This window comes from Helianthus annuus, chromosome 7, assembly GCF_002127325.2.
Source record: "Helianthus annuus cultivar XRQ/B chromosome 7, HanXRQr2.0-SUNRISE, whole genome shotgun sequence".
Taxonomy (NCBI): domain Eukaryota; kingdom Viridiplantae; phylum Streptophyta; class Magnoliopsida; order Asterales; family Asteraceae; genus Helianthus; species Helianthus annuus.
This window is the reverse complement of record NC_035439.2, coordinates 54,480,794-54,491,722: the sequence shown is the minus strand read 5'-3', so window position 1 is coordinate 54,491,722 and position 10,929 is coordinate 54,480,794. Positions and strand designations below refer to the sequence as shown.

Here is a 10,929-nt window from a genome sequence, read left to right as displayed (position 1 = left end):
AAGACTTCATATTTTTACACAACACATGTCATTTACTAAATAAAATGATGCTAATAATCATATTAGTATAGATCTTATGTAAGCCATATAATTCATACAATTTTCATCTATTTTGCCACATTTTAAGCCTCATGTACAACATGCAAGACCATCAAATTTATGATACTTCTTTGTATCATCAAAAGACATCATGTAACAGCCCAGCATAACCACACCATGATATTGTCCGCTTTGGCTGGGACAAACCACCATCACCTCACGGATTTAAAACGTGTCATGATGGTGAAGGTATTAAACCCCATATAAAGAGGCTTTCGTTCCTCTTCACAACCAATGTGGGATGTTACAATCCACCCACCTTACGGGGCCCAGTGTCCTCGCCGGCACACCACTCCGGTCCCTGGCTCTAATACCATCTGTAACAACCCTGCGTAACCACACCATGATATTGTCTGCTTTGGCCAGGATGAACCACCCCCGCCTCACAGATTTAAAATGTGTCATGATGGTGAAGGTATCAAGCCCCTTACAAAGAAGCCTTCGTTCCCCTTCATAACCAATGTGGGATGTTACAATCCAAAAATTTTAATGTCTGTCAGACAACCATGTGACTATGCCAAAGACCCACCAGATAGTTTGGAAACGATCCTCTACTGAGCCATGGTCAAGACAAAGGAACTCTGTTAATCACGCTTTGGTCACATGGTCCTGGTTCATCAAACAGACATGGGTTTCTATCTTCTTAGGAATCAAGAATACAAAGGTACGAGCCTATAGAGCATATCTTGTTCAAGTAAGGTCATGGGGACTTTATTTTATTGTGATATCCCACATCGGTTGTGCAGGGGAACAAAGGATTCCTTATAAGGGGCTGGATTCCTTCACCATCATGACGTATTTTAAAAACTGTGAGGGGCGGGCACTGAGGGCGTGCTAGCTTCCAAAGCGGACAATATCACATGAAATTACTGTAACACCCCATGTTTCGAAAGTCGAAGTCAAAGTCAAGGTTGAAGTCAAAGGGAGACAAGATTGCTAATCGCGATCTGTCACTCCTTGCTCAATTCCTGTTTTGATTTCTTTGACTTGTAGATAGTCTATTTTATGCTTTACGTTAGTTATATTATGTGGAGTATCTATTACTAATCGAGGTTTAATCTATGTTATCGCGTGTTTTATCGCTTTATCGCCTATCGCAATCGCACTCGCAACTCGAATTACGCGTTTTAGTTATTATACTTGTGTGTGTGTGCCTTTTATGTGTTACTTGTGCATGTTTAATTATGTTCATGTTGTGGTGATTAATCGAAACGCAATCGAAACTCAATCGCAATCGAATCGCAAACGCTAAACGCGAATCAATTTAAGATGATTGTATGTTGATATAGTTGTTGGGATTAAAAGTAATTTGAATAGGAAACTCTATCGCATCGCAACGCTCAACACGTGAATTGAAATCGCAAAACTCATCCCGCCGTGCACTCGAATCGAGTGGCTAGCCGACCAAGTTGCCACCCGATCGGGCTGCCACTCGATCAACCAGCCACTTACCTTCCCTTTCCATTTATGGAAACCCTATAAATACCCCATATGTCAACATCATTTGATGTTGACAGCTCTCTCTCTCTCTGCTCACTCGTTCCAGCCGCTATTTCTTTAGATTTTTCGCGATTCTTGTAAGTTTTCCACCTAAATCTTGTACTTTCTTGATCTACACGCACTCCTACACCTTTCTATCTTTTGAATCTTAACTTTTAACCGTGAAATCACTAAGATTTGAGTGTTCTAGGATGATGTCATCATGGTGTTCATATAAACTTCATGTTTTGGCTTCAATCTAGCAAGAACAACTTAGATCTGAACGATTTCCACATAAATAAACAAAGATCTTGCATAGATCTGAACATATTCATGGTGAAAAGGATTGAAAGATGGTTTTCAAACTTTCTTTCAACTCTTTTACACTCAATGCACTCAAGACCGATAGAATCGGAGCTTGTTCTGATCTTCTACTCTTTGCTGTCGGAGTCTTGGTTCAAGATCTGGATTCTATCCAAGAGATTACCGATTTCAGGTTAAACGTGAAACACCGTCTCGAACAGTTAACTGGTCGGACTAGGGTGGTTCCTGTCCGATCGGGTCACTAGGTCCTGACGAGGTTCTGTTGTTTGACACGTTATCAAAACGTCACGAGAAAACTACAAACTATCAAAACAACCAAGGAAGAAGACGACCAGGTCATCTGGGACGGATTGCCATCCGATCGGATTGCCACCCGACCGGACAGCCACCCGATCGGATTGCACCTTGGTTCCCACACTTAACTTTTATTTCAACATTTGAGGTTTTGAACATTGAACGGATTGCCGTCCTATCGGATCGCCACCTGATCGGATTGCCACTCGGTCATGTGATGTTTTGACTTCAACACTTAAACAATTTTCAACATGTTCAATGCATACGGCTTGCCACCCGATCGGATTGCCATCCGATCGAGTGACCGTCCTGCGGTGAACTTGTTCTCAACTTGAGAAGCCTCGCCAATCGGATTGTTGTCTGGTCGAACGGCCGTTCGATCGACCGACCTGAAGGGTAGAGATACTTCTCTGTTTTTTAAAATGCTACAACAAAAACTTCAAAAGACAAGCCATCATACACAAACACATCCATCCCAAACGAGATGAAAATCCAATCGAGTGGCCACCCGATCGGGCGACCACCCGACCGGATTGTCATCTGATTGACCGGCCACCCGATCGGTTGCTACCCGATCGGATTGCTGTCCGACCCACTGACACTTTGCTTCGTTTTACGAGCCGCTTATCGTTTATGCTATCGTTCTGATTAGGCTAACCTTACTCTTTAGCGCTCCCTTCAATCCATCAATCGCTGTGAGTATACTCGATCCCTTTTTGCTTTACGCACTTTTGGGTGTTACATACGTTATTGATTCTAAATCACAACGAACACACTACGCAATACTTTAAACGCTAACCGTTACCGCATGACATACGTGACTTAATGAATGCTTGTTTGTATGTTTACACATGGAATGTTGTCTACCTGCCTTAGCAACGATAGTACTATAGTTTGGACTCAGCACCTGTTCACTCAGGGGTTGTTAAGGACAATTTGTTACATGGCTCACAGTGGTGAGTGTGTATTATGAACTGCCTTGGCAGTCAACCCGCATTCATTGTTATCGATAGGTTCATGTCGATAACTAACGTGCTTCATTTCACATTGTGTACGTGCTGGTTATGCATAATCGATTTCGAACTCTATTATATCTATTAAACGTATGTGGCAGGTGCTTAGGATGTTTATATGCTTGGGTTGCTGTGAAATCGAGGCTAGGAAAAGTCTAGAAGCAAATAAATGAATTGTCTGTATTTGAAATCTGAGTTGTCGGAACAGAACAATTTGACTATATTTTGTCTGTAATAATTATATTACTTCTTATGTCAAGGTATGGGACGTGATGCTTTAAATAACTGATAAATGTAGTTGTTATGGAAACTTCTGGACAATCTATTTTGCTCAGTGCCACACCCCGATGTTTCCGTCATCGGTTGGGGTGTGACAGATTGGTATCAGAGCCATAACTATAGGGAATTAGGCAAGACTCGACCTAGTCCGGGTCGATGTCTTAGAAACGACCTAGTCTATAGTTAGGTACCAACAGACCAACTTGTGCATACCCGGTATGGGTAATGTACAAGCTTGCTTGCTATTTCTCGCTATTCTCGCCTACGCTACGCTACACTATCACTGCACTCTAATTTTTGAAAATGAACGAGCGCTTAGGTCGAGATTAGGTGTGAAAACCGCAAACTCTCGACCAAATCACTGCTCTACTCGCATTTTATCTACAAACAGGAGAATTTGCGTTGAATCAGGAGTGAAATCCATACTTTGACACATAATTCCTCCTTATTTTATCAAAAACAGGAAAGAAGTTGTTAAGTCAGGGGTGAAACTCGAACCTTGACGACTTGTTCCAATCTCTATTTTGGATTACAAAACTCTCCCCAAAGTCTCGACGGACTCCAACGACTTGAAGTCACGCTGTGACTGGAAGGATGAGTGCCGATCGCCCAAATTCGAGGCAAGAGCACAGTTCTGAAGGTCAAAGTGCGTACAAAAAGTCCTTGTGAATAGTCGAAACACTTTCGTTAGTCGACGTCTATCAGCCGCAGACAATCTATTCTAGATTTTTATGTATTTCGATTCTGAGCTCGCTACTGCCGACTCTGATATTTGTCGTTTTTATGTGAATTTTATGTGTTTTATGTGATTTATCTGTTTATGTGTTATGATTTTTGGTGATTTACTCACTTTTCGCTATCGCTTTGATCGACACACACGACTCGCAGTGCACTTCTACCTCAAAATGCTGACAAATTGCTACTACATGAGGAATGACTTTACGCCATGTTATGTTATCCGCTTATACTATAATAATCGCTGTGTATTCGCTAATTGCAATCGCTATTTTCGAACGTTCGCGGACTTTAAATGATAGGTTTCTGTAATCTGACTGCCTCTTGTGATTACATGCTTATGTGCATCTGTGTTTCTGTACCCTACGTGCTTATGTGCTTCGGTGCTTATGTGAATCTGTGATTATGTGCCTCTGTGTTTACGTGATCGTATTCCTGATCTTTAGTAGTACTAGACGTGTGAGGTGAGATTCGGTTATATTGTGTTTGAGCCCTATGGCGATGTCTGTTGCAGACAATGTCGTCATCTGGACCCTCATCCGGACCCTGTCACCCCCGAATTACTCGTCAAGAACAGAGAGACAAACGCCTTGCTGCTCTCGTCGCTAAGCAAGTGGCAAAGGTAGTTCCTCAGATCGTGAGTGAACAATACGAGAATGTGAGCAAACCGTCTGAAGAATCCAGGACCGAAGCTCCCAAAGCTACTCCCAAAGCTGCTTTTAGCTTCAAACAGTTCAAGGCTTGCGGACCGAAAGAGTTCACTAGTGAAGATGGCCCTACGACCTTGTTTCAATGGTTCGACTCAATCGAGGTCACCCTGCGTCAGAGTGGATGTCCTGAAAATCTCCGCACTCTGAATGCTACCGGCGTCTTCCAGTCCAGCGCTTTAGACTGGTGGACGGCCGAGAGAAACAAACGCGGAAATGACGCAGCTTATGGTCTATCGTGGGATGAGTTGAAGAACGTCATGCTCGAAGAGTTCTGCCCTCCCCATGAGCTCCAAAAGCTGGAGGATGAATTCTGGCTCTGAAGCAGAAGGATGGTGACAAAGCTACTTTGACTGCTCGCTTCAAGCAGCTCAGTATTATCTGTCCTGATCAAGTCAAGACCGCTGACATGACAATCAAGAAGTACATCTGCGCTCTGCCGGATTGTGTTGCAGATTTCGTGCATGCCTCAAAGCCAGCAACAATCGAAGAAACCTATCTGATTACTACTGAAATCAACGACAAGTGAGTCAAAGTTGGCTACTGGGATAAAGCCACCAAGAACCTGCACCAAGCTATCGCCGCACCAATCGCTGACGCCGCCACCGCATCGCAGTCGTCGAAGTCCTCTTGTCGCAAGAGGAAGAACAACAACAGCAACTCCAGCAACAAGAACTGTGTTATCACTACCACTGCTACCCCGCTTCAAGCCGTGCCGGCTTAGCAGCAATCTCAGCACCGATCAGCTCCGGCACCAATTACCTATGCACCGCCTGCAAAGCGTGCATACACTGGCCTCCACCCTGCTTGCACGACATGTACTTATCATCATCCGGTGGTTATCGCCTGCCGATTTTGCATGCACTGCAATATGTACGGCCACTTCCCCGCTAATTGCCGTACTGGTCCTCGACAAGCACCAACTCAAGCTACTGCTCATCAAGCTTTATTTCCAGCTCCTCAAGGCCAACAAGCGGCTTAGGCACCCACGATCAACGCAAGAGTCTGCTTCGCGTGTGGTGATCCTAAACATTTCGCGAACATGTGCCCGAACAGGGTTATGAAACAAGAGCCCCAGCAGCAGCAACTGTCACACCCTGGCTTTGCGGAAGCGTGGTTAATTTGGTGTGACTTCTTAATACCATAGCTTAATCATAACAAAGCTATATGAATTAAAAACATGCAAGAATCATCCATTAAGTTTTAAAACCAAATACAGTACCATTGTTTTAACGGGAAACACGCCCTAACAACCATAACCTTGTTCATCAAACAATACAACTTAAACATAACATAAACTCAGTTTAAGGACTGTGACTTGTCCAGGAAAGAGTCACATTCCCTAAACCCCGGATGATCTTGGAAACTAGTGCAACGGGAAAACATGCCATACCGTGCCAGATCTTTTAATTCCCTGAAATACATGTAAGTTGAAAAATCAACAATAATGTTGAGCGAGTTCATGTGTAAGTGAGTAAATAAACCTTTGTAGTTATCAAAATCCTGGTATGTAGCAAATAAGGAAAAAGAGATCACCAATGGTTTGCAAGGCCATTGATATGTGTGAAATGCAAGTAGGAAGGCTCAAACCTAGCAGATTTATGCGTCGGGTACAAAGTCATCCCGAGGTCCGTTATGCTGGGCCTGGGACTGGGCTCGCTACACCCAAATAGATCTATCGCTCCTGCCCCTCGGTCCTACCCTGAGGATTAATGACCTCAAGTTTCCGCCTACCCATTCACATGATCTAAGTAGTAACCCTCCTTACGCTAACCATACCATGTATAAAGTAATCATAAACATTGTAACATGTATTTCACCCCCGCAGTTTAGAAAACTGAAAACAGTTAAGAGAAAAGGGGGACATGAACTCACAGTCAGTGCGTCTCTACCAAGTACTCCGAATGTCAGCTGTGCGACGACCTACATGTACTAATTCTATTAGACGGATGGCCGTGCCTTAGCTTTATAGTTTAGGTTTTTGGGAAATAGTTAGACAACTATTCCGTGTTTATATTTTGCATGTACTTGGTAGTTAATCTCCTTCCCAAGGATGGGGGATTTAATACATGTGCGTTCAATTTATAATATTAAGTCTCACTTAATATATTTTCATTTCTAATTCCAAATATAAATATTTTTCTCAAAAATATTATATTTCCATTTCACATAATTTTTCCCCAAAAATAATACGTTGGTAAAATATACGTTCATAATCATTTCCGTATAATGCGTAAGTTACGTTTTAGTAATCGTGTGGTAATAATAATTACCGTTGTAACTTATATGTTCAATCGTGAAAGCGTTTGTATTATTTTGGATTCGTCAACGTTTGTAAATATTATTTTTACTCTAAAAATAATATTTGTGTATTTTCACAAAATAATCATAAACAGTGTTGTGAAAAATATATTTACCAAATATATATTTATCACGTTTAGTTTTGTGAAAATCCCACCTCCGAATATTTGTAAATAAAGTCATGGCGAAATATATTTTGAAAACGTGTCGAAAAGTATTTCTAACACTTATAGTGAAAATAATTCTAAGTGTTAGGTTTTGGAAAAATTTCGCCAGAGTTTCCTCTGTAACTGGAGGTGGCCACGCTTTCAAGCGTATCATTTTCTTATACAAAATCATTTCTACAACTTCTTGTTTCAATCAAACAATTTCTGACACATCAAGCTAGTCGACAAGTATGTAAATCGCATGATCACATGAACTTGTAGTTTTTTCCGAAAACTATAGTGTAGATCCCGTTATAGTTTGTGGATCTTTGTATAAAATAGTTTAATCTCGTAAAAACCTCGTTTTTAGAATAAATCCATCTTTACATCTTTCCGTCACTTTTTACAAAGATTGTTATTTTGTCGAAACCTTTCGTTTCACAAGTGTTTATACACTTGTGGTTTGTAAAAATCATACTTGTTAGTGTGTCATCCGACTTTTAGAAAACATGATTTTCTTGATACTTGGTCCTTTGAAAATACCACTTGCAGATACGTAGATCCGCTAGTTTTAAACACTATTTTACAAGTAAAAATACTTTTACACAAATCAAATATTACAACTTTTACACCACTGTTATGCTTTTAACCAACAAGATTCATGTTTTAGTAGACTTTAAAGCTTCAAAAGATAAGTTTCCGCATTCTAACCGTTACAAATCTTATTATCCACCTTAGATTAGTTCGAGTATGAGTTTTAAGTGTTATACCTCTAGCTCGAGGCTAGGGAAGAATCTATGCGAAAAAGTGGTGGATAAAAGCAAGATAACGAGGTCCTTTGCCTTCCGCTTGCTCCAAGACTCCTTGTATGCGACCCTTATCACTTGTATATGCTTGGAATGTGCAAGGTGGAAGCCGAAAATGGATGGATGGGGAGAGGGGGGTTCGGCCGTGGGGTGAGCAAGAGGGAAAGAGAGAAAGTTTGAGTGAAGTGTGAAGTGATTAATCTCTTGTGCCATCCTTCATACTTATAGACAATGTTTAAGTTATAAACCAAAGGATCTTGTGTCTACTTGATACTAAACATATGGGATTAAACAAATCAAGTTAGTACAAGGTGTGTCCCCCTTGTTTGGGGCCGGTTAGGATGGGGGGGGGGGTCTTGGTCCGATTCTAACTAGTTAGTTAGGCATTAGTTAGGTTAAACTAGGTTAGTTTAGAGATTAACTCGGTTAGTGGTGTGATGTGTTATAATGCGGGTGTTAGGGTATTCAGGGACCCTAACTGGCTCAGAAAAAGATAAATAATGTAAATGTCAATATTTTTATGTTCCGGGTGTAGTTCGGTTGTTCGGTTGGATAGTAATCCGTTAATGTGCTTAACAAAGCTTTTAAGTGTCGTTAATAATACTTTTAGTGACACAACTCATTCTACAAAGTGTCGGGAATATTTCCTCATGTTTTGGCACTTTATTAGTTAGCCAGAAGCTGATATGTTAATTAAAGTGCTGTGTTTTGTGCTTAGAGTACGTTTTAGGCACATCCAGTCATTATATCTTATTCCTAGAGACGCAGTTCTACAATCCTTGTATCCCTACACTCACTATGGGTGTAGTAAAATATTTCTGGCTCATACAGGCCTTAGAGGCAGTGTCTGCCTGATGCTGGCTTTATCAACATGTTCAATAGGTTATCCGTTCAAATGCTACTGTGCTTTTGTGCATCATGTTTGTCACTAGAGTTCAGCATGTAGGTAATGTAGTGACGGAATTCAAAGTATGATGCAGATATGTACAAGTATCAACAGTCAAGTAGCAGTTTATCAGTAATTTCAAGTAAGCACAGTAATTAAGCAGCAATTAATTATTAATTAAATGGATACCTGGTTTAGTGAGGGTTGTCACATTCTCCCCCCGTTAAAGAAATTTCGTCCCGAAATTTTAAGTTCTGCTTGTAGAAGCAGGGTTCTTAGGAAATAGGTGGGGGCATTTCTCTTTCATTCGGTCCTCACGCTCCCAGGTGAATTCAGGACCATGTCTAGCATTCCAACGAACTTTGACGAGCTTGACACTGCTCCGGCGGGTCTTGTTTACTTTCCAATCCATGACCTCAACAGGTTCTTCAACGAAATGGAGCGTGTCGTCAACGTGAATTTCGTCGGTAGGGATGACAACAGTATCTTGTGTTGGACTTCTCTTCAGATTGGATACATGAAATGTATCGTGAACGCCATTCAGTTCGGCAGGTAGGTCCAACTTGTATGCTACTAACCCGATTCTTTCCAAGATCTTGAACGGTCCAATATACCCCGGGTTCAACTTTCCACGTTTCCCAAAGCGTGCCACACCCTTCCAGGGTGATACCTTCAACAAAACCATCTCACCAACCTCAAACTCTAGAGGTTTCCTGCTTCGATCCGCGTAGGCTTTCTGCCTGTCACGAGCCGCACTGATGCGATCTCGGATTTGTGCGATCTTGTCGGTGGTTTCCTGGACTACTTCAGGACCAACCAACTGTCTATCACCTGCGTCAGCCCAACAAAGCGGTGATCTGCACTTGCGCCCATATAAAGCTTCGAATGGCGCGGCACCAATACTGGTGTGGTAGCTGTTGTTGTATGAAAACTCAACCAGAGGCAAATGTTTATCCCAGCTACCGCCCAAATCCATAACACATGCTCTCAACATGTCCTCCAATGTCTGAATCGTCCGTTCGCTTTGGCCGTCGGTCTGCGGGTGAAAAGCAGTGCTCAGATTCAACTTTGAGCCAAAAGATTCCTGGAAGGATTGCCATATCCTCGATACGAACCTTCCGTCTCTATCGGAGATGATTGAGAGAGGTACTCCATGGCGTATAACAATCTCTCTCATGTAAATTTCGGCCAGTTTGCTCGTATTATCCTTCTCTCGGATAGGTAGGAAGTGTGCTGACTTCGTTAAGCGGTCCACTATTACCCAAATAGTGTCATGGCCTCTTGGCGTTCTTGGCAACTTCGTAATAAAATCCATAGATATTTGTTCCCACTTCCACTTGGGAATCTCTGGTTGCTGCAGAAGTCCCGAAGGCTTCTGGTATTCCGCCTTAACTTTGGCGCAAGTTAAACCTTTGCTCACATAAACAGCCACATCGCCTTTCATCCTAGGCCATCAATAATAATCCTTAAGATCCTGGTACATCTTATCCGCTCCAGGGTGGATAGAGTACCGCGACTTGTGAGCTTCATCGAAAATAACCTTCCTTAATCCTCCAAACAAAGGAACCCAAATCCTTTTCTCAAAACATAACGTTCCTTCCCTGTTTGGTACCAATAGCTTCTCCATCCCACGAAGATATTCTTCTTCAAGGTTTTCTTCCTTGAGAGCTTCTTTCTGCGCGGCACGAATGCGCAAGGAAAGATCGGTCTGAATAATCATCTCCAAAGCCCTAACCCTTTTGGGCTTGATCCTCTTTTTTCGACTTAGGGCATCGGCGACCACATTCGCCTTCCCTGGATGATATTTAATCTCGCAGTCGTAGTCATTCAACAGTTCTACCCATCTTCTTTGCCTCATGT

General features: G+C 42.1%; 1 non-coding gene across 1 annotated transcript; it reads right to left on the bottom strand.

Moving 5' to 3' along the window:
- Positions 1 to 589: 589 nt before the first annotated feature.
- Positions 590 to 803, bottom strand: LOC118480817. The gene has a single exon (XR_004863796.1). It is a non-coding gene; the product is annotated as a small nucleolar RNA U3 (small nucleolar RNA).
- Between the last annotated feature and the right edge of the window lie 10,126 nt (positions 804 to 10,929).